This window comes from Balaenoptera physalus (assembly GCF_965194825.1).
Source record: "Balaenoptera physalus genome assembly, chromosome: 2".
NCBI classification, from domain to species: Eukaryota; Metazoa; Chordata; class Mammalia; order Artiodactyla; family Balaenopteridae; genus Balaenoptera; species Balaenoptera physalus.
The window spans coordinates 68,339,102-68,358,784 of NC_138883.1; the positions used below are offsets into that span (position 1 = coordinate 68,339,102).

The following is a 19,683-nucleotide window of genomic DNA, read 5'->3' on the forward strand; positions in this document are numbered from 1 at the left end:
TTGCTGTGATTTATGTCAAAGAGTGTTCTTCCTATGTTTTCCTCTAAGAGTTTTATGGTGTCCAGTCTTACATTTAGGTCTGTAATCCATTTTGAGTTTATTTTTGTGTATGGTGTTAGGGAGTGTTCTAATTTCATTCTTTTACATGTAGCTGTCCAGTTTTCCCAGCACCACTTATTGAAGAGGCTGTCTTTTCTCCATTGTATATCTTTGCCTCCTTTGTCATAGATTAGTTGACCATAGGTGCGTGGGTTTATCTCTGGGCTTTCTCTCTTGTTCCATTGATCTATGTTTCTGTTTTTGTGCCGGTACCATATTGTCTTGATTACTGTAGCTTTGTAGTATAGTCTGAAGTCAGGGAGTCTGATTCCTCCAGCTCCGTTTTTTTCCCTCAAGACTGCTTTGGCTATTCGGGGTCTTTTGTGTCTCCATACAAATTTTAAGATGATTTGTTCTAGTTCCGTAAAAAATGCCATTGGTAATTTGATAGGGATTGCATTGAATCTGTAGATTGCTTTGGGTAGTATAGTCATTTTCACAATGTTGATTCTTCCAATCTAAGAACATGGTATCTCTCTCCATCTGTTGGTATCATCTTTATTTTCTTTCATCAGTGTCTTATAGTTTTCTGCATACAGGTCTTTTGTCTCCCTAGGTAGGTTTATTCCTAGGTATTTTATTCTTTTTGTTGCAATGGTAAATGGGAGTGTTTCCATAATTTCTCTTTCAGATTTTTCATCATTAGTGTATAGGAATGCAAGAGATTTCTCTGCATTAATTTTGTATCCTGCAACTTTACCAAATTCATTAGTTAGCTCTAGCAGTTTTCTGGTGGCAGTTTTAGGATTCTCTATGTATAGTATCATGTCATCTGCAAACAGTGACAGTTTTACTTCTTCTTTCCCAATTTGTATTCCTTTTATTTCTTTTTCTTCTCTGATTGCCATGGCTAGGACTTCCAGAACTATGTTGAATAATAGTGGTGAGAGTGGACATCCTTGTCTCGTTCCTGATCTTAGAGGAAATGCTTTCAGTTTTTCACCATTGAGAATGATCTTTGCTGTGGGTTTGTCATATATGGCCTTTATTATGTTGAGGTAGGTTCCCTCTATGCCCACTTTCTGGAGAGTTTTTATCATAAATGGGTGTTGAATTTTGTCAAAAACTATTTCTGCATCTATTGAGATGATCATATGGTTTTTATTCTTCAATGTGTTAATATGGTGTATCACATTGATTGATTTGCGTATATTGAAGAATCCTTGCATCCCTGGGATAAATCCCACTTGATCGTGGTGTATGATCCTTTTAATGTGTTGTTGGATTCTGTTTGCTAGTATTTTGTTGAGGATTTTTGCATCTATATTCATCAGTGATATTGGTCTGTAATTTTCTTTTTTGTAGTGTCTTTGTCTGGTTTTGGTATCAGGGTGATGGTGGCCTCATAGAATGAGTTTGGGAGTGTTCCTTCCTCTGCAATTTTTTGGAAGAGTTTGAGAAGGATGGGTGTTAGCTCTTCTCTAAATGTTTGATAGAATTCAACTGTGAAGCCATCTGGTCCTGGACTTTTGTTTGTTGGAAGATTTTTAATCACAGTTTCAATTTCATTATTTGGTGATTGGTATGTTCATATTTTCTGTTTCTTCTGGTTCAGTCTTGGAAGGTTATGTTTTTCTAAGAATTTGTCCATTTCTTCCAGATTGTCCATTTTATTGGCATAGAGTTGCTTGTAGTAGTGTCTTAGGATGCTTTGTATTTCTGCGGTGTCTGTTGTAACTTCTCCTTTTTCATTTCTGATTTTATTGATTTGAGTCCTCTCCCTATTTTTCTTGATGAGTCTGGCTAATGGCTTATCAATTTTGTTTATCTTCTCAAAGAACCAGCTTTTAGTTTTATTGATCTTTGCTATTGTTTTCTTTGTTTCTATTTCATTTAGTTCCGCTCTGATCTTTATGATTTCTTTCCTTCTGCTAACTTTGGATTTTGTTTGTTCTTCTTTCTCTAGTTTCTTTAGGTTTAAGGTTAGATTGTTTACTTGAGATTTTTCTTGTTTCTTTAGGTAGGCTTGTATAGCTATAAACTTCCCTCTTCGAACTGCTTTTGCTGCATCCCATAGGTTTTGGGTCGTCGTGTTTTCATTGTCATTTGTCTCTAGGTATTTTTTGATTTCCTCTTTGATTTCTTCAGTGATCTCTTGGTTATTTAGTAATGTAGTGTTTAGCCTCCATGTGTTTGTGTTTTTTACGTTTTTTCCCCTGTAATACATTTCTAATCTCATAGCGTTGTGGTCAGAAAAGATGCTTGATATGATTTCAATTTTCTTAAATTTACTGAGGCTTGATTTGTGACCCAAGATGTGATCTATCCTGGAGAATGTTCCATGCGCACTTGAGAAGAATGTGTAATCTGCTGTTTTTGGATGGAATGTCCTATAAATATCAATTAAATCTATCTGGTCTATTGTGTCATTTAAAGCTTCTGTTTCCTTATTTATTTTCATTTTGGATGATCTGTCCATTGGTGTAAGTGAGGTGTTAAAGTCCCCCACTATTATTGTGTTACTGTCAATTTCCTCTTTTTTAGCTGTTAGCAGTTGCCTTATGTATTGAGGTGCTCCTATGTTGGGTGCATATATATTTATAATTGTTATATCTTCTTCTTGGATTGATCCCTTGATCATTATGTAGTGTCCTTCCTTGTCTCTTGTAACATCCTTTATTTTAAAGTCTATTTTATCTGATATGAGTATAGCTACTCCAGCTTTCTTTTGATTTCCATTTGCATGGAATATCTTTTTCCATCCCCTCACTTTCAGTCTGTATGTGTCCCTAGGTCTGAACTGGGTCTTTTGTAGACAGCATATATATGGGTCTTGTTTTTGTATCCATTCAGCAAGCCTGTGTCTTTTGGTTGGAGCATTTAATCCATTCACGATTAAGGTAATGATCGATAAGTATGTTCCTATGACCATTTTCTTAATTGTTTTGGGTTTGTTTTTGTAGGTCCTTTTCTTCTCTTGTGTTTCCCACTTAGAGAATTTCCTTTAGCATTTGTTGTAGAGCTGGTTTGGTGGTGCTATATTCTCTTAGCTTTTGCTTGTCTGTAAAGCTTTTGATTTCTCCATCAAATCTAAATGAGATCCTTGCCAGGTAGAGTAATCTTGGTTGTAGGTTCTTCCCTTTCATCACTTTTTTTTTTTTTGGTGGAGTTTTTAGTGCTTCCTATATATAATGGCATGTCATCTGCAAACAGTGAGAGTTTTACTTCTTCCTTTCCAATTTGGATGCCTTTTATTTCTCTTTTTTGCCTAGTTGCTGTGACCAGAACTTTCAATACTATATTGAATAAAAGTGGTGAAAGTGGGCATCCTTGTTTTATGCCTGATCTTTGAGGAAAAGCTTTCAGCTTTTCACCATTGAGTATGATGTTATCTGTGGGTTTGTCATATATGGTTTTTATTATGTTGAGGTATGTTCCCTCTATACCCACTTTGTTGAGAGTTTTTATCATAAACGGATGTTGAATTTTGTCAAAAGCATTTTCTGCTTCTGTTGAGATGATCATATGATTTTTATTCTTCAGTTTGTTAATATGGTGTATCTTATTGATTGATTTGTGGATGTTGAACCACCCTTGCATCTCTGGAATAAATCTCACTTGATTATGGTGTATTGTTGAATTCAGTTTGCTGATATTTCATTAAGGGTTTTTGCATGTATGTTCATCAGGGATATTGGCCTGTCATTTTCTTTTTCTGTAGTGTGTTTTTCTGGTTTTGGTATCAGGGTTATGCTGGCCTCATAAAATGAGTTTGGAAGCATACCTTCCTCTTCAACTTTTTGGAGTTATTTGAGAAGAATAGGTATTGACTCTTCTTTAAATGTTTGGTAGAGTTCACCTATCTATTCTTGGCTTTTGTTTGTTGGGTGTTTTTTAAATTACTGATTCAGTGTCATTGTTAGTAATCGGTCTATTCTGATTTTTTCTTTCTTCATGATTCAGTTTTGGAAGATTATATATTTCTAGGAATTTATTTCTTCTGGGTTGTCTAGTTTGAACTTCCATTTTGAAGTGAATAAATTGCTAAAACTTTTTCTTCTCTTTCATTTTTCTGCCTAATCTGAGATAACCGAACTCAGTGTTTGCAAGCTTAGATTAAATTTCTTAATATAAGCAGGGAGTTAAGACCTCTGGTTTGTGCATGCTAACTATATTAGTCTAATATTTTTAGTTTTCTTAATTGTGTTTGATTTCAATTTAGCTTTGTTGTCCTAAGATTCATGGGTCTCAGGTAGATTTTGCTTGGCACTTAGACTAAATGTGACTCTTCTTTAGAGTTAGTTAGAAAGGTAGTGCTTAAAAAGCCATTTGAAATGGACAGAACTAGTTAATGCTGCTAGAATGTAAAGCCACAAAAGAAAGGCTTTCAAGTAACATCTTGCCTTAGAAAGTTATTAAATTATGTGAGTGTTGAGGATACTAATGTTTTAGATCAATATAGGTAGGTAGTACTTAAGAAATTAAAATTTTTTTCTATTTATTCTTGAGTTGGTGATTTTCAGGGAACTTTTCTCCTCTGTAGATTCAGGCTTTATTAATTTTAAAATTTCTTTTATTATTTGCTTCTACCCTATTTATTTTTCTTTCTTCTTTATTCTTGGTTTCTATCATTCTATTATTTATTATATACAGAATGGATGATTAGAATTTTTCTTCCATAGAACCTCTTATCTAAAATTATTTTCATTTTTTTAACCTTCACCTTTAGATAAATTCTGAAATTTGTCTTCTATTTCGCTAAAGTGAATTTTCTGCAATATCCAATCTGCTGTTTATTGCCTCTCTTCAGGTTTTAGTTGAACAATTTTATTTTTTACCTTCATGAAATCTGACATTTCTTAACTTCTTCCTTTTGATATTTGACATATATTTTTGAGAACTCAAATTAGACATTTTATAAAATGTGCTCTTTTTCTTGCAATAAATCTATTTTAAGGAAGGCATTTCCTCTGCTTCCTCCAGATGGTCTCTCTCCTTTTGACTTACAGTATCTTTTACATGTCTTTCTGAGGAAGCCCTACTTTGCCAACTCTTGGGTTTGGGGGGCCATCTGTTCTAGACTAAAGCTCATCCACACATATTTTCTGTTTGGTGCAGCTGCCTGCTCCATATCCTGCCCTCATTTCTCAATTATAGGGTATTAATGTATTATTTAGGGTCTCCTGTACCTGTTTCCCAGGTAATTCACAGTATAGAATAGTCACCAGTTGGCCTTCTATATCACCTTCAATACAATAGAAATTCCAAGTGTCTGGCATATGAGTGGTATTTTCCCCTCATTTCCAGCACAGGTACTGGCATATTAGTTTCATGCTCTTTAGCCTTTTTCATGGCAATTGGGAGTGAGGTCAGTTTAATAGCTACATTCATAGTTTTCTTTTTCTCTTAAAAACATGGTTTTTAGGTTCCTTGAAGTACCATCTCCAGTTATAGGCACCACTGAGAGCCCAATGAGAGTCTGGTCTCTCACATCTTTTCCTTATTACTGTTCTTTTCCCCATCCTCCTTCTGGTTTTGAACTCTCCAAGAGTGCATGGGAACCATGGCATTCCCATGCTGAGGTTCCCCTTCCTATATACATTCTCTAAATTCCTTCCTAGCAGCACTAGCACCCTCTTCTGCCTTCAGTCTTCATGTCCTCCCAGAGGTGCTCAGGGTTAAGATTATATTGCTACACTATTGTGGAGAGAATGGAACATCAGGCTGTTAGACTGCATCAAGCATGAGTTAGAAGGCAGCTCCCTCAGAGTGAGGAGGGATTCTTCTCCCTCATTGAGAGAGCAGGGGAGCTCCTGAGACTGTAAAGAATACTTCTTCCCATGGATACAACCTGATTTTAATCTGTTCTATGTGACTGAATAAACTGTTGTCAGGAAACTTATTTTACTTCTCTTTATAACTCTGAAGTGTCTGAGGAACTGAGAATCCAGGGACGTAGAAATCTTTAGAGTCTGGAAAAGTAGTTGGAGCCATTTTGTTTAAAACCAATGTTTTAGTCTCTTTTTCTTTTGATGTTTTTTTAAAATCACATATGTTTGATGATTTGGGGGTTGCATGAAGGATTTTTTTTTTTTTTGGTAAATCTGTTCCTACAAAAAGCAATCCAAAGCAATCAGGCTTTAATTTATTATATGATTACCCAATTGCTCTTATTGTCAGCACCCTAGCTAGCTTCCTGAGAACTTCCTTAGCCTCTTCGATTAGTTAAAAATTAGCCACAAAGGCTGAGAAATCTGAGTGTTTAAATGTGCTTTGCTATGACCATATCTTTCTCTTAAAGCAATGACAAAGCTTAGTACAATTTTTGCCAGTGAAAGTGTGGTTGAAAAAGGGAAGCAGATAGCCTAATGAGGACGAGTGGATGTGATGCTAAATGCAGCATGTTTGGAGGAAGAACACCTGGGCCAGGACATGGCCCAGCCTAGCGCCCTGGAAAGCAAAGCTGACAAGGTGGGAGGTAGGTTACTGGGCACCTCAAGAATTTCCTCACATGCCAATCAAGCTGATGTCCCTACCATCCTCTACGCTGAAGTATTAAGGGGAGAGAGCCTGCGATTCCAGCTCCTATGACTGGATGAATTCCTTGTGGAATGTCAGAACAAGAGAGGCTGCAGCAGGGTGAGTTGTATTGTACTCCTTTATAGTCCACTCACTTGTATCCCCATCTCCTTTATAGTTTTTGCCATGCTTATTTGCTGGGTTGGTAATAAACCAAAGTGAAAATAGCCTTAGAAGAATCTGAATCTATATTCTCAAAAATCTTTGAGCTTGCATGAGCTTGTGTTTTCTGGTCTGGCTTAGTGCCATACAAACAAGGTCAGTTTTTAATGAGAACTTTTCATCCTGGCTGTTCTACCAGTGATTTCATAAAAAAGGTTTGAGGGCAAAATTAACCATTTTACCAATGTATCAGATTCATCTTTCAAATGTAAACGCTATTCATGATCTGAGAATGACAAGCTTACCTCTGCAGAGCTCTGAAGATTGTCATTTTTGGATAGAAAATATCTCATTAATCAGAATGTTAAATAATCCACAGTACTTATATAATGTGTTATTATTTATCAGTCTTGAGCAGCTCTATTTCCAGAGGGGAGAAACAAAATAATTTCAACCAAGTGAGCATAATATTAATGACAGCAGTTTTATAAATAAATTTAAAATGATACCAGAAAGCATGTGACAACAAGAAAAAAACCCCAATTCTCTGAATTAGTTTTTCCCCTTCAGTGTGCAAAACATGCTGCTATACTTTTATCCACAGACTTTGCTTGAAAATTTCTCAAGACACAAGCCAGCTCCATGTCAACAAAGGATGGGTACTTGGTTTGGTGCAATTAAAAGATTTTTACAACTTCTACAATGGAAATCTGCAGGAAACCAGGAAAACTGGCAATTCATCAAACAATCTAACTGAAGGGAAAAAACAAACAGGGTGTAGATGAACCACTGAAAAGAGTACCATTCTTCTCTGTGATATTACTATAGGAGTGATCTTAGGGTCCCATGAATGTGAATTTCAGGCTTCCTTTCATTAAGCTCTCTTTAGACTAGGAATTATTCCAATATGATGTGAATACCCCTTTACATCCCTCATTCTTATAATTTAACTTGGAGCCTGTGTCCCTAAGCAGCTGTGTTGTCATTCTCCGAATAGGACAAACAGACAGGGACACTGTAGGAGACAGTGGTTCTCTGTGGGACACCACTCAGTCTTCCTGCAGAGAGAATCATGTTTCCAGTTTGAAGTTTGCTATTTTGATGCAAGTAGGCAGAGTGTGCTATGAAGACGAGCTATCTTTTTATGCCTAATTACATTGGCTTCTGAGGCCTGTTCTGCTGATCTGCATACCTGAGAATTAAGTTGTTATTTATGCTGAGACTTGCCACCAGAATGTATTGGGCCAAGAAATAGATTTTCTAATCTCAATATTTTTCTCCAGTGCTTTATCCAATGGGTACCGTTCTTAAAGAAAGGTGTTATGTGACTGTCAAATGCCAGGCTCACAAACAGGAATGTTAGCTCATGTGGATTGATTCCAGGATGACTCCTAGGATTTTTAGTTGTGTTTTGCAGAAGTTTACGTCCTAAAAATATACACAGATTCAACGCAATCCCAGTCTAAATCCCAGCAGTAATTTTTTTGTAGAAATCCCCAAGCTGATCCTAGATTTCATATGGAAAGGCAAAGGAACTAGAATAGCCAAAACAATTTTGAAAAAGAACAAGTTGGAAGACTCACACAGTCTGTTTTTAAGACTTATTATAAAGCTAAAGTAATCGAGGCAATGTGGCATTGGTGTAAAGATAAACTCATAATCAAGAGGACAGAATTGAGAGTCAGAAGTAACCCCCCACATATCTGATCAATTGATCTTTGGCAGAGGTGCGAAGGCAACGTAATGAAGAAAGTATAGTATTTCATCAAATGATGTTAAAGCAATTGGACAAAGCAAAGAAAATGAATCTTGACCAATACCTCATATTTTATACAAAAATTAGCTCAAAACAGATCGTAGACTTAAATGTAAAATCTAAAACTATCAAATTTCTAGAAGAAAAAAATAAGAGAAAAACTTTGTGACTTTGGGCCAGGCAAAAATTTCTTAGATATGACACCAAAAGCACCAAAAGAAAAATCAATGAATTGGATTTCATCAAAATGAAAACCTGCTTTGCAAAAGACATTGATAATAGAATGAAAAGGTAAGCCATAGACTTCATGAAAATATTTGCAAAACACATATCAGAGGAAAAACTTTTATCCAGAATACGTACAGAATTCTCAAAACTCAGTAAGGAAACACAGAATACATTTTTCTGGATTTGTACAAATACATCACCAGAGAAGATACATGGATCACATATAAACATGTGGGGTGATGGTCAACATCATTAGTCATTAGGGAAATGCAAATTAAAACCATAATGAAATATCACTAGAAACTATCAGAATGAATAAAAACAAAAAACAAAAAAAACCCCAACAATACCAATTGCGAGCAAGCACTGTGAGCAAGTGGAATTCTTGTACATTGCTGGCGGGAATATTGCAACGTGGCCAACCCAATACACTATGGTATAGCCACTGAGGAAGACAGTTGGCCAATTTCTTTTAAAGTTGAACATACACTTACTATATGACCTAACAGTTTTACTACTGTTCCAGTATTCCAGGTATTTACCCAAGAGAAACAAAAGCTTATGTTTAGGGCTTCCCTGGTGGCGCAGTGGTTAAGAATCCACCTGCCAATGCAGGGGACACGGGTTTGAGCCCTGGTCTGGGAAGATCCCACATGCCGCGGAGCGACTAGGCCCGTGAGCCACAACTACTGAGCCTGCGCGTCTGGAGCCTGTGCTCCGCAACAAGAGAGGCCGCGACAGTGAGAGGCCCGCGCACTGAGATGAAGAGGGGCCCCCGCTCGCCGCAACTAGAGAAAGCCCTCGCACAGAAACGAAGACCCAACACAGCCAAAAATAAATAAATAAATAAATAAATTTTAAAAAAGCTTATGTTTACACAAAAACCTGTACATGAATAGTGATAGCAACTTTATTCATAGTCACCAAAAACTAGAAGCAACCCAGATGTCCTGCAACTGATGCATGGATGTACAAACTGTGGTACATCATACAATGTAATTCTGTTCAACAATAAAAAGGAATGCACTATAAATCCATTTAAGAATATGGGTGAATCTTAAATATGTTTTCCTAAGTGAAAGAAGCCAGACTCAGAAGACTGCATACTATATGATTCAATTTATAAGACATTCTGGAAAAGGTAAAACAATGGAGGCAGAAAACAAGTAAGTGTTGCCAGGGTTTGGGGTGGATGCAGGGTTTGGCTGCAAGGGGACTTGGAGGAATGTTCTGGGGGTAAAGGAACTGTTTGTATCTTTATCATGGTGGTACTACACCACTGTATGCATTTGTCAAAACTTACAGACCTATGCACCCAAGAGTGAATTTTACTGTATATAAAATTTTTACTTCACTCTGTATGACAGACTCTAGGTCCGTCTGCCTCACTACAAATAACTCAATTTTGTTCCTTTTTATGGCTGAGTAATATTCCATTGTATATATGTGCCACATCTTCTTTATCCATTCATCTGTTGATGGACATTTAGGTTGTTTCCACATCCTGGCTATTGTAAATAGTGCTGCAATGAACATTGTGGTACATTACTCTTTCTGAATTACGGTTTTCTCAGGGTATATGCCCAGTAGTGGGATTGCTGGGTCGTATGGAAGTTCTATTTTTAGATTTTTAAGGATTCTCCATAGTGGCTGTATCAATTTACATTCCCACGAACTGTGCAGGAGGGTTCCCTTTTCTCCACACCCTCTCCAGCATTTACTGTTTCTAGATTTTTCACAGGGAGATCAGCTCCATGCTTTGTGACAACCTAGAGGGGTGGGATAGGGAGGATGGGAGGGAGGTTCAAGAGGGAGGGGATATGGGGATATATGTATGCATATGGCTGATTCACTTTGTTGTACAGCAGAAACTAACACAACATTGTAAAGCAATTATACTCCAATAAAGATGTATAAAATATATATATACATATAAAATTTTTTAACTGTAAAAAAGAAAGAATCAGCACTTAGAGCTAAGAAAAATCATATTGTAGATTTTTGAGGGTAAGGACCCTGGCTTCTTTTTCATCCTAGTGCCATACAGTAAGTGTGCATGTGTTTAAAACTTGTATAAAGTGAATTTTGTCTACATCAGGTCATAGTGAGATTTCTGTAGTCAGACACTTCTATGTTCTTGAGACCAACTAGATTTATTTTTACCAGAGATTTTTTAAAAACACATAGGAAAAGAAATAAATAAAAGAGGTCATTCATTAAAGCATCCCCAAAGGCATTCCCAAGAATTGTTTTGTCTTATGTAACAAAGGAAGACTTTATTTTATAATGTATCTGCATAAATAAGAGCTTTTCCCCAAAATGAACCAATGATGTATTTTTTTAAAGGCAGAAATAACAGAAGAGAAATACATGTGACCCTTTACAGTGTTTTTCTTTCCCCCTACATTTGAAAATGTGACAGCCCCTCGCCTCCAGCACCTCAGCTGCAGGATTGGGATGCGGAAGGATTATTAACGAGGGCACTCCCATTCTGTTTTCAAACCCACATAATACCCGTTAAAAAAATAGCCTTGCTGAAAGAATATTATACATCTTTCACACCATACTTGGAGATTTCTGACAGCCAGATCCAAAAAAGTACAACACTCCGTAGTCTTTGTCAACCAGAACGACTTTTCTTTACATAGAATCAAGAAGCAGTGCCCGTTTTCCCCAGAGATTCTCCCAGCCTAATATTCCCCAAGTCAAATGTGTCAGGGGAAACTACATCTTGCTGTGGGATTCAGATGTAGTTAATAGAAAGAAACGCTACTGTTGTTGCGGTACTTATGGTGGTGACAATCTAAAAAGTTCTCATGACAGCAGAAATGACACTTTTGACATGCTATATATAGAGGCAGAAGTGTACCATTTAGAATCTGCAATGGATCGTGACTCAGTCTGCTTGTTCTCACACTTTGTATTGTTCCTTGGCACCACTGTGTGTCTTAAAGCACACACCAGTTCTGCCAGTCACAGACCTCCTTAGCCGATCCTCATTATCACCATGGCACAGAATCAAACCCCCATTCAGCTCTCTCTGCTTTTAAGAAGAGTATCTTTTAAACTTTACATCAATGTCATGTCAGAAAACTAGGGAGCTCCCTGCTTATGGATTTGCCCTATTGAATAGAAAACAAGTAAATGGAATAGTCACTGTTTGTGCTGCAACAAAGGAAAGCTCCCAGCCCTAACATTTACCCCACTGGGCTAGCCAATATCAGGGAAAACAATCTTCTGCCTCTGGGGCAATAAGCTTCACGAATTCGGGAACATTCATGTTTTCCATCCTTCTCAACAACCTTCACTCTTCGCCATGAGGGAACAGGAAGAAACTCTTCCAACTTTACTTTCATCTGAAAGGCCATGCATAGTCTGTTTGCCACCCTGACTGCTTTTATAGTAATGGAAAAATTTCTGAGTCATGGAAAATATCCTGAGGCCATGATGGTTTCCTGAGAATAAAATAAGCAGAAAATGGAATGGAAGAGAGAAAGTTATAGAAGGCCCAGAGACAAGGTAAGAAAGAAAGAGAGGCTAAGGGGAGCCAAAAGAAAAGGGGTCAGTGTCTGGGCAGACTGAAGAACACTTTGAGAATTTCATGAGGGCCACAAAACCTTTACATAAATGCTATTCTCTGCTCAGGCAGTTACCTCTGCTGCTGTTCAGAAAATTCAAGGTTCTGCTCTTCATCTCCAGCTTCATTACTTACATTCCAGGCATTTTCCATTGAGAGGGCATTTGTTCTTTTTTTAAAAATTTTATTGAAATATAGTTGATCTACAACGTTATGTTGATTTCTGCTGTGCAGCAAAGTGACTCAGTTATGTGTGTGTGTGTGTGTGTGTGTGTGTATATATATATATATAAATTACATATATATACACACACACATTCTTTTTCATATTCTTTTCCATTATGGTTTATGACAGGATATTGAATATAGTTCCCTGTGCTATACAGTAGGACCTTGTTTATCCATCCTATATATAATAGTTTGCATCTGCTAATCCCTAACTCCCAATCCATCCCTCCCCCATACCCCATAACCCCCTTGGCAACGACAAGTCTGTTCTCTATGTCTGTGTGTCTATTTCTGTTTTGTAGATATGTTCATTTGTGTCATATTTTAGATTCTACATATAAGTGATGTCATATAGTATTTGTCTTTCTCTTTCTGACTTACTTCACTTAGGAGAAGACATTTGTTCTTAATGTTCTATCCCACATGGTATGGTACCACAACTTTTCTACCACCACCAAGAATCTTCTTTCACTTGCCTCGGGGTCACAGCATATAAGCACCCACTTACCTCACCCTCGCCCCTCCTCCCAAAAACAGACTGAGCAACCTTGTCTGTCTGTATATCTCTATATTCCATTTTAAAAAAAATTATTACCATATAAAAGAGCTGGTAAAATTTAGATAAGTTTTTGTGTTTTCTATGTATTCATTCATGAAGTTGTTTTTTAATTGAGCAGTGTATCAATATATAATTTGTTTTGTTCTAAAGGTTTTTACAAAGTGAAAAGAATTTAATTTTATGTATTAAAAGGCATGCTTATTTTTAAAAATTAGAAGAGATAAAATTATAATGAAGAAAATTTATAAAATACTGTAATTCCATATACAAAAACAAACTATATTACCTTTTACTATATTATGTCCTTGACACTTGTTTCATTTAACATGTCCTGAATCTTTCAGAATGTGTATCAGTTAGGATTGACTAATTTATGCTGCAGTAACAAAAATCCCCAAATCTCAGTGGCTTAATACTACAAAAGTTTATTTCTTGCTCATGTTACATATCCCAAATGGGTCAGTGGAGGGCTCTGTACCACACATTCACTTATGGACCCAGGCTGATGGAAGCTGTGGCTGCGAAGGTTGGAATGCCCTGCTTGCTCAATTTTCAAAGTAAGAGAAGGGAGAGATTAGAAAATCTTACAATGGCTTTTAATTGCCTCGATTTGGAAGTGGCACACCTGACTTCCACACTCCACCTTGGCCAGAGTGAATTACATGGCTCTACCTCACTGCAAGGGTGTGACAGAAAATGAAAGGAGTAAGTGAAATATCTAGTAGGTATTACTGTCTCTGCCAGATGAGGATGGGGAAAGAAAAGAACTCCATTGTTTTAATTTTTATTTCTTTGATTCTTTGCCCTATGCTTTAAAATGCTCCATTGTTCTGGGTGAAAAAACTCAAGACAATTCAGGACTTCAAGAAATAGGCCAATACAACAATTTGTATGAAATGAGAAAAATTAAATAATTTTCATATAAATTATTATAAAGATATCTTTTGAAACTATATAGTAAATAATTTATCTACTTATACTTAAAAGGCAAATTCAGTTTCTCAAAGTTTTAAAGAAGCTAGTTTATAATCTCAGAAGTTTTGCCAGAACTTTTTCACCAAGAGCAAGTAAACTGTCACCAATTTTGAAAAACAAATTTTGCAGATATTTTCTTCAATCACATATGGCAATCATTTATCATTTTTGTCCCAAACAGTAGAATTTTAAAAAATTGGATTGGTTAGGTGCATTCAGCATTTTGGGAAGGTCTGTGAATTAATCGTTTAAAGTATAGTTAAATAATACAAAATATATTTAAATATACTATAAAGCATATTATAAATATTATAACCTTGATAAGGCCATAAAAATCATTATCCTATGAAAGAAAAGCTCACTTGTATAGTTAGATTTTTGAAAAGTGTGTGACGTACAGAAAAATCATATTGAACACAAAGAACAAAGTAAACATATTGGATCAGAATCTTTGATAAATGAATCTGAATAAATGTTACTAAATCGATAAACACACTGTTGGTTTGAAGAGAGAGAAAGAAATTTTGTTCCTGTTTGCTTTTCGTTACTACCTTCCTACCTCTAATGTTTAATTTTCTCATTAATTTATGAGGTGACTTTATCATGTTTATAAGTCAAGGAGAGGATGGCCTTCTATATTTCCTTGTTTCTATGGCATACTTTTTCTTGGTTCACATTTTCATATTTCTGATATCAGGATGCATTTTGCATTTGCTGTTAGCAAGGCAGCAGTCATGACTTTTAGTCACTGTCAGCACATGCATGTCAAAGCTTAGAGGATGGGGGAAGCAATTGAAAGAACGTCTTGGAGACAACAGTGGAGCAGTCATAGGAAATGACATATAACACTTTTGATAGCGCAGAGTGTAATATTGTGTGGAAAAATATCCTCAACAATCCTGAGTATGAGAGGAATCGACCTGTGAATGCAGAGTTTTAGGAATACCTTGTTCAACTTGTTTGCCTACATTTTCCTTTCTGTGTAGGCTCAAGAGAGATATATGTGAGTGATAAAGTATTCTAGCGTAGTTTAATGGCAACGTTTATTTTTCTTTACAAGTGATGATATCTTAGGGTCAATAAAATAGAGTTTTAGAGAATAGAAGAGGACAAAAGATTGAAAACTTGAAAGACGGATTAAGGTACTAGAAGAGGCAAAAGTGGGTAAGGTCATTGACATAAATAGAGGAGTTACCTTGGGAAAGAAGGTGAAATTCTTTCTCTGTTGGAAGGAAAGGAGAAGATGAACTTTCTTCTAATATCCCATTTTTCCTTATACCCACCTCTCACTCATGCTGCTGCAGAAATCCAAGTCAGTCTATGAAGAGGAAGTGATTATCCTGTTGCACATTGACACCAGAGAATCCAAATAATAAAATCTGTCATTTATTCAACAAGCCTGCTATATTCCAGGCTTTATACTAGGTGCTTTATTTACAGATCAGAAGAAAAAATTTGAAAGTGCACTTGTTTCAGTGTCCTAACTATGAAAGTAAAAGTTAAGGCAGGTGAGGTTTCTCAGAGGTGTTTTGAAGGAGGAGGAAGGGAAGGCAAAAGCCTGATATGACAATTTTAATAGGTGATTCATAGATGCCATGGCTCTAGTGTTCTACAGAAGATATTGGGTCATACTAATGTAAGGTCATCTGTGAGTACATATTCAAGTCTAGAGTAAAGTGACAAATTTAGAATAGCCTTTATGGTATAAAAATAAATACCACTTATAGAGCCCATCTATAGATGAAACAGTAGGCTAAGTGTTTTACATTCATTTCTTCATTTACTTATAAGGAATAATTGTTGGGAGGCAGTACAGCGAAGTGCTATAGAGCATGGGTTCTGGAGGTTTAAATCCTGCTTCTGCTATGTGTTAACTATATGGCCTTGATCAAGTTAGTTACCTTCTCGGTCCCTCAGTTTCCTCATCTGTAAAATGCAGATGATAATAGTGCCCCCTTCATTATGTTGTTGTAAGGATCAAGTGAGTTAATTGTAAAGGGCTTAGAAGAGTGCCATTACTTTCACCTTTTTTATGCATGAGAAGATCAAGACGGAGGAATCTGTGTGATAGTTACTATGATAAAACCTATGTTTCAGGTAAGGAGACCGAGGCATGGAGAGGTTAGGGTCATATACTTAGTAAGTGGCAAAAGCTGTGACTTGCTGTTAGGTCTCTTTTATGCCAAATCCTATACTGCCTTCCTAATATGGTTGGCACTCAATTTGAGGTGAAAAACAATTGCTGAGCAACAGAGTAGACTCAGCTGAAGAGCATAGATTTTTTTAGTGAAAGCACCCAATGAGTTTGGTGACTTAAATTTCTGTAGACGAATATGTGCATGATATTTGTGTGTGTATAAATTTAAACATTTTTCTTTGTATCTTTTATGTATATATGCTTATATATGCAATTATAATACAGTATATTTTCATCAAAACACAAAAACCATAATTCATTAAGAAAAAAACCTGATATATCAGTATTAAAATGTCCTTCTGACAAGTCACGAGAAAGTTATAAAACAGACACCATATAGAGAAGAGTTTTTTTTTTTTTTTTTTTTACGTAGAATCATTTTGCAATTTTATTTTTATATTTTTTTATTTTTTATTTTTTGGCTGTTTTGGGTCTTCGTTTCTGTGTGAGGGCTTTCTCTAGTTGCGGCAAGTGGGGGCCACTCTTCATCACGGTGCGCGGGCCTCTCTTGTTGCGGAGCACAGGCTCGAGACGCGCAGGCTCAGTAGTTGTGGCTCACGGGCCTAGTTGCTCCGCGGCATGTGGGATCTTCCCAGACCAGGGCTCAAACCCGTGTCCCCTGCATTGTCAGGCAGATTCTCAACCACTGCGCCACCAGGGAGGCCCTTGAGAAGAGACTTTTACAAACATACATGAGATATAATAGTAGTATTCAGAATATATAAAGAACTCCTATAAATAAGACAAAAAGACAAACATCTCAAAAGAAAATTGGATAAAAATACATGAAAAAGCAACTCACAAAATAGGAAACCTAAATGGCCAATAATTATGAAAAAATCTTCCAGTTTGGCAATCATTAAGGAAATTTAAATTAAAATAGGGAGATTTTATTTTATGCCCATCAGATTGGCAAATGGTCTGACAATATAAATATAAAACGTTGGTGAGCACATAGAGAAAGAATTATCAAACATTTCTGGTGGAAATGTAAATTCACATAACCCTTTAGAGAACCAGTTGGTACTAGGTAGTAAAGATGAAAGTGTGTAGAGATGTGTATAAGGATATTCATACAGTATTGCACATAATAGTGAAAAATGGGAAATATCTAATAGGGGAATGGGAAAATTTATGGTATGGTCAATTATATAATGAAATGCTACCTAGCAGTTAAAGTGAACGAGCTACTTACGCATTGTTCATGTAACACATTGTTGAGTGATAAAAAGCAAGTTGAAGAATATGCACAGAATGAGTGCATATATGAATAATTAAAAGAACATACAAAGCAATATCATATATTATTTATACATAGATGTATGTTATAAAATGACCTAGAAGTATACAAATCAAATAATGATAGCATCTGGAGAGGGAGGGAGGGAGGGGTACAGGGTGGAGAAAAGTAACAAATACTATTTCAAATTTTTCTGAAATGCTCTATTTTTAAAATATCTGAAACAAAGTGACAAACTATAAGCATTTGTTAGTTCTGGTATGTGAATAGTACATGCATGATGATGTGTGTGTGTGTGTGTGTGTGTTTGCATTTTTACTGTATTTAAATTTTTTTCCTCCAAATATTTAATGAGAAAACAGGGTTTCCAGGAGGTCACTGCAATGAGGAAATGGTATTGTTGATTGAACAATGCAAATTTCAAAAGAAGAGTGATTGGCTCTAAAATGCTTCCCTTGACCCTGCAACTCTGCCAGACTACTTTCTCTTCTCTCTAAATTCTTTCGCAACCAATATAAAATGCAGGTGTTAATTTGGGAGTTTAACCCCTTGACCCAGTGACGAAGTAACATAGATTATTTTTCCAGATTCGCAGAAAGCCCTGTAAGGCTTCAAGGCAAGAGACAGAGCAAGAGGAGTAATTTTGATCAGTAGTGCTCAGATTGCAATAATTCTCATCAGTTTCTGTGTGGACACTGTTCAAGACAATTTGTAAATTGTAAGATTTAAAAGTAAAAGCCCAGAGTTTAGTAGGTAGGGTTTGGGGATGGGGCAGGGCAAGGCTTGGCATTGCATGTTGAGTGGCCCCAGTGGAGGGATGACCCTGTGTGGCTGGGACAGTGGATGAGAGCCCTGCAACTTGAACAGGTGACAGTCCTTACATTGGAAGCAAAGCCAGGGCTGCTCCCCAACATCGACCTCCCCTAGGGTTCCTGAAGCTGCTGGACTCTCCCTCTGTTTTCCATGCTGGTACTGGGTTGTTGCTCAGATGATCAATCAACTTTTAATGGCTCTTCCTCACTTTTCAAGGAATACTGTTCTCAGTGAAGTGGATACTAAAGAGATAGAGATATAAGCCACTTAGAAGAGGAATGGCATAACTACATTAAAAAATCTCTTTGGTAAGGGGATTAAGAAAAGATTTTTGATTAGCTATGCATCCTTTCCTCTGCCATCACAACTCAGAAATCAGCAAATAAAATTCCTTTGGAATAGGACTTCTCTGCTGAGCTAATTTTAGGCTTAGATTTTGTGGGTAAAATTCTTTCTTCCTTTCAATTAAACTCCCTCAACAGAGATCTCTCACTTCTGGTATGTAGAGACTTCAGCACAAATTTCCCTCGATTTTATACATTTCCCAGAAAGGCCGTCTGTGAAATATTTGCAGTGTCGCAATTTCCTTCCTTTCGATTTTTATTTTTCCCTCAGAGGAATACATTTCCATGATGACATGTAACTACTACTTGGGCTCATGTGATGTATCACTCAGGAAACCTTTCTAAGCCTTAATAACATTTTCACTTGTTTGCTATTGTGGTGTATGGTGCTGACACACTCGGAAAGTTTGTGGTCTTTCCCAGCACCTGCTTTTTTTCAAATATGCAATTGAATTTTTCACAGTTGAACTCTAACATTTCTCTCCTAACTGAGCGAAGTTTTACAACACATTTGAAATATTTCTGAGCCTGGGCATATGTTCCTGTTTATCCAACACGAAGCTGAGGCCTCTTTGAACTTTCATCTCCTGATAATGTTCCTCGTATTTTAACATCATAACACTCTAAGATTGGAACTGTTTGGAGGCTTTTGTGCTTTCCAAAGGCTTTTCTCCTTTTTCCCTCCTCCGTGTTCCTCGTCTCTCATTTTAAGCAGCTGTGCAAGGGCTGCAGTAGCAGAGTGTATCGGTGGTCAGTGCCAATAAACCTTTGGTATGTACCCTCTGTTTTCTCAGTGGGGAATTTTCTAAGAATCTTTATCTTACACATATTTAAAATCCTACAAGACCTTCTGGAGAGTTCCAGTACACCATCGTGGGTGTCAGAAGCCCAATCTATGCCAAACATCTTTGCTCCTGAGTTGAGCCCCTTCACTTTTTCTTCTCAGATGCATTTCCAGCCCCCTGTTTGTTCTATTTCTGATGTGTTGCTTCCCATAGGTAATGAGAGGCTAGCATAACAAAGCCTCATCTCCGTTAGGAAATGGA

The 19,683-nt window shown here is 36.7% G+C and overlaps 1 protein-coding gene and 1 long non-coding RNA gene across 3 annotated transcripts in view; one reads left to right on the plus strand and one right to left on the minus strand.

The window, feature by feature from the left end:
• Positions 1–19,683, minus strand: part of LOC309656174 — an 822,990-nt gene that overhangs the window by 284,329 nt on the left and 518,978 nt on the right. The window lies entirely within an intron of this gene.
• The window catches only part of PRKD1 (protein kinase D1), a 466,527-nt gene continuing 450,818 nt past the window's right edge, over positions 3,975–19,683 (plus strand). Inside the window, exon 1 of one of the 2 annotated variants that reach the window (XM_082452100.1) lies at positions 3,975–6,678. The gene's annotated coding sequence lies outside the window, so the exon portion shown is untranslated. Of the gene's footprint in view, positions 6,679–6,942; positions 12,224–19,683 lie in introns of those variants that run through there. The other variant, XM_082452099.1, reaches the window with a different exon arrangement.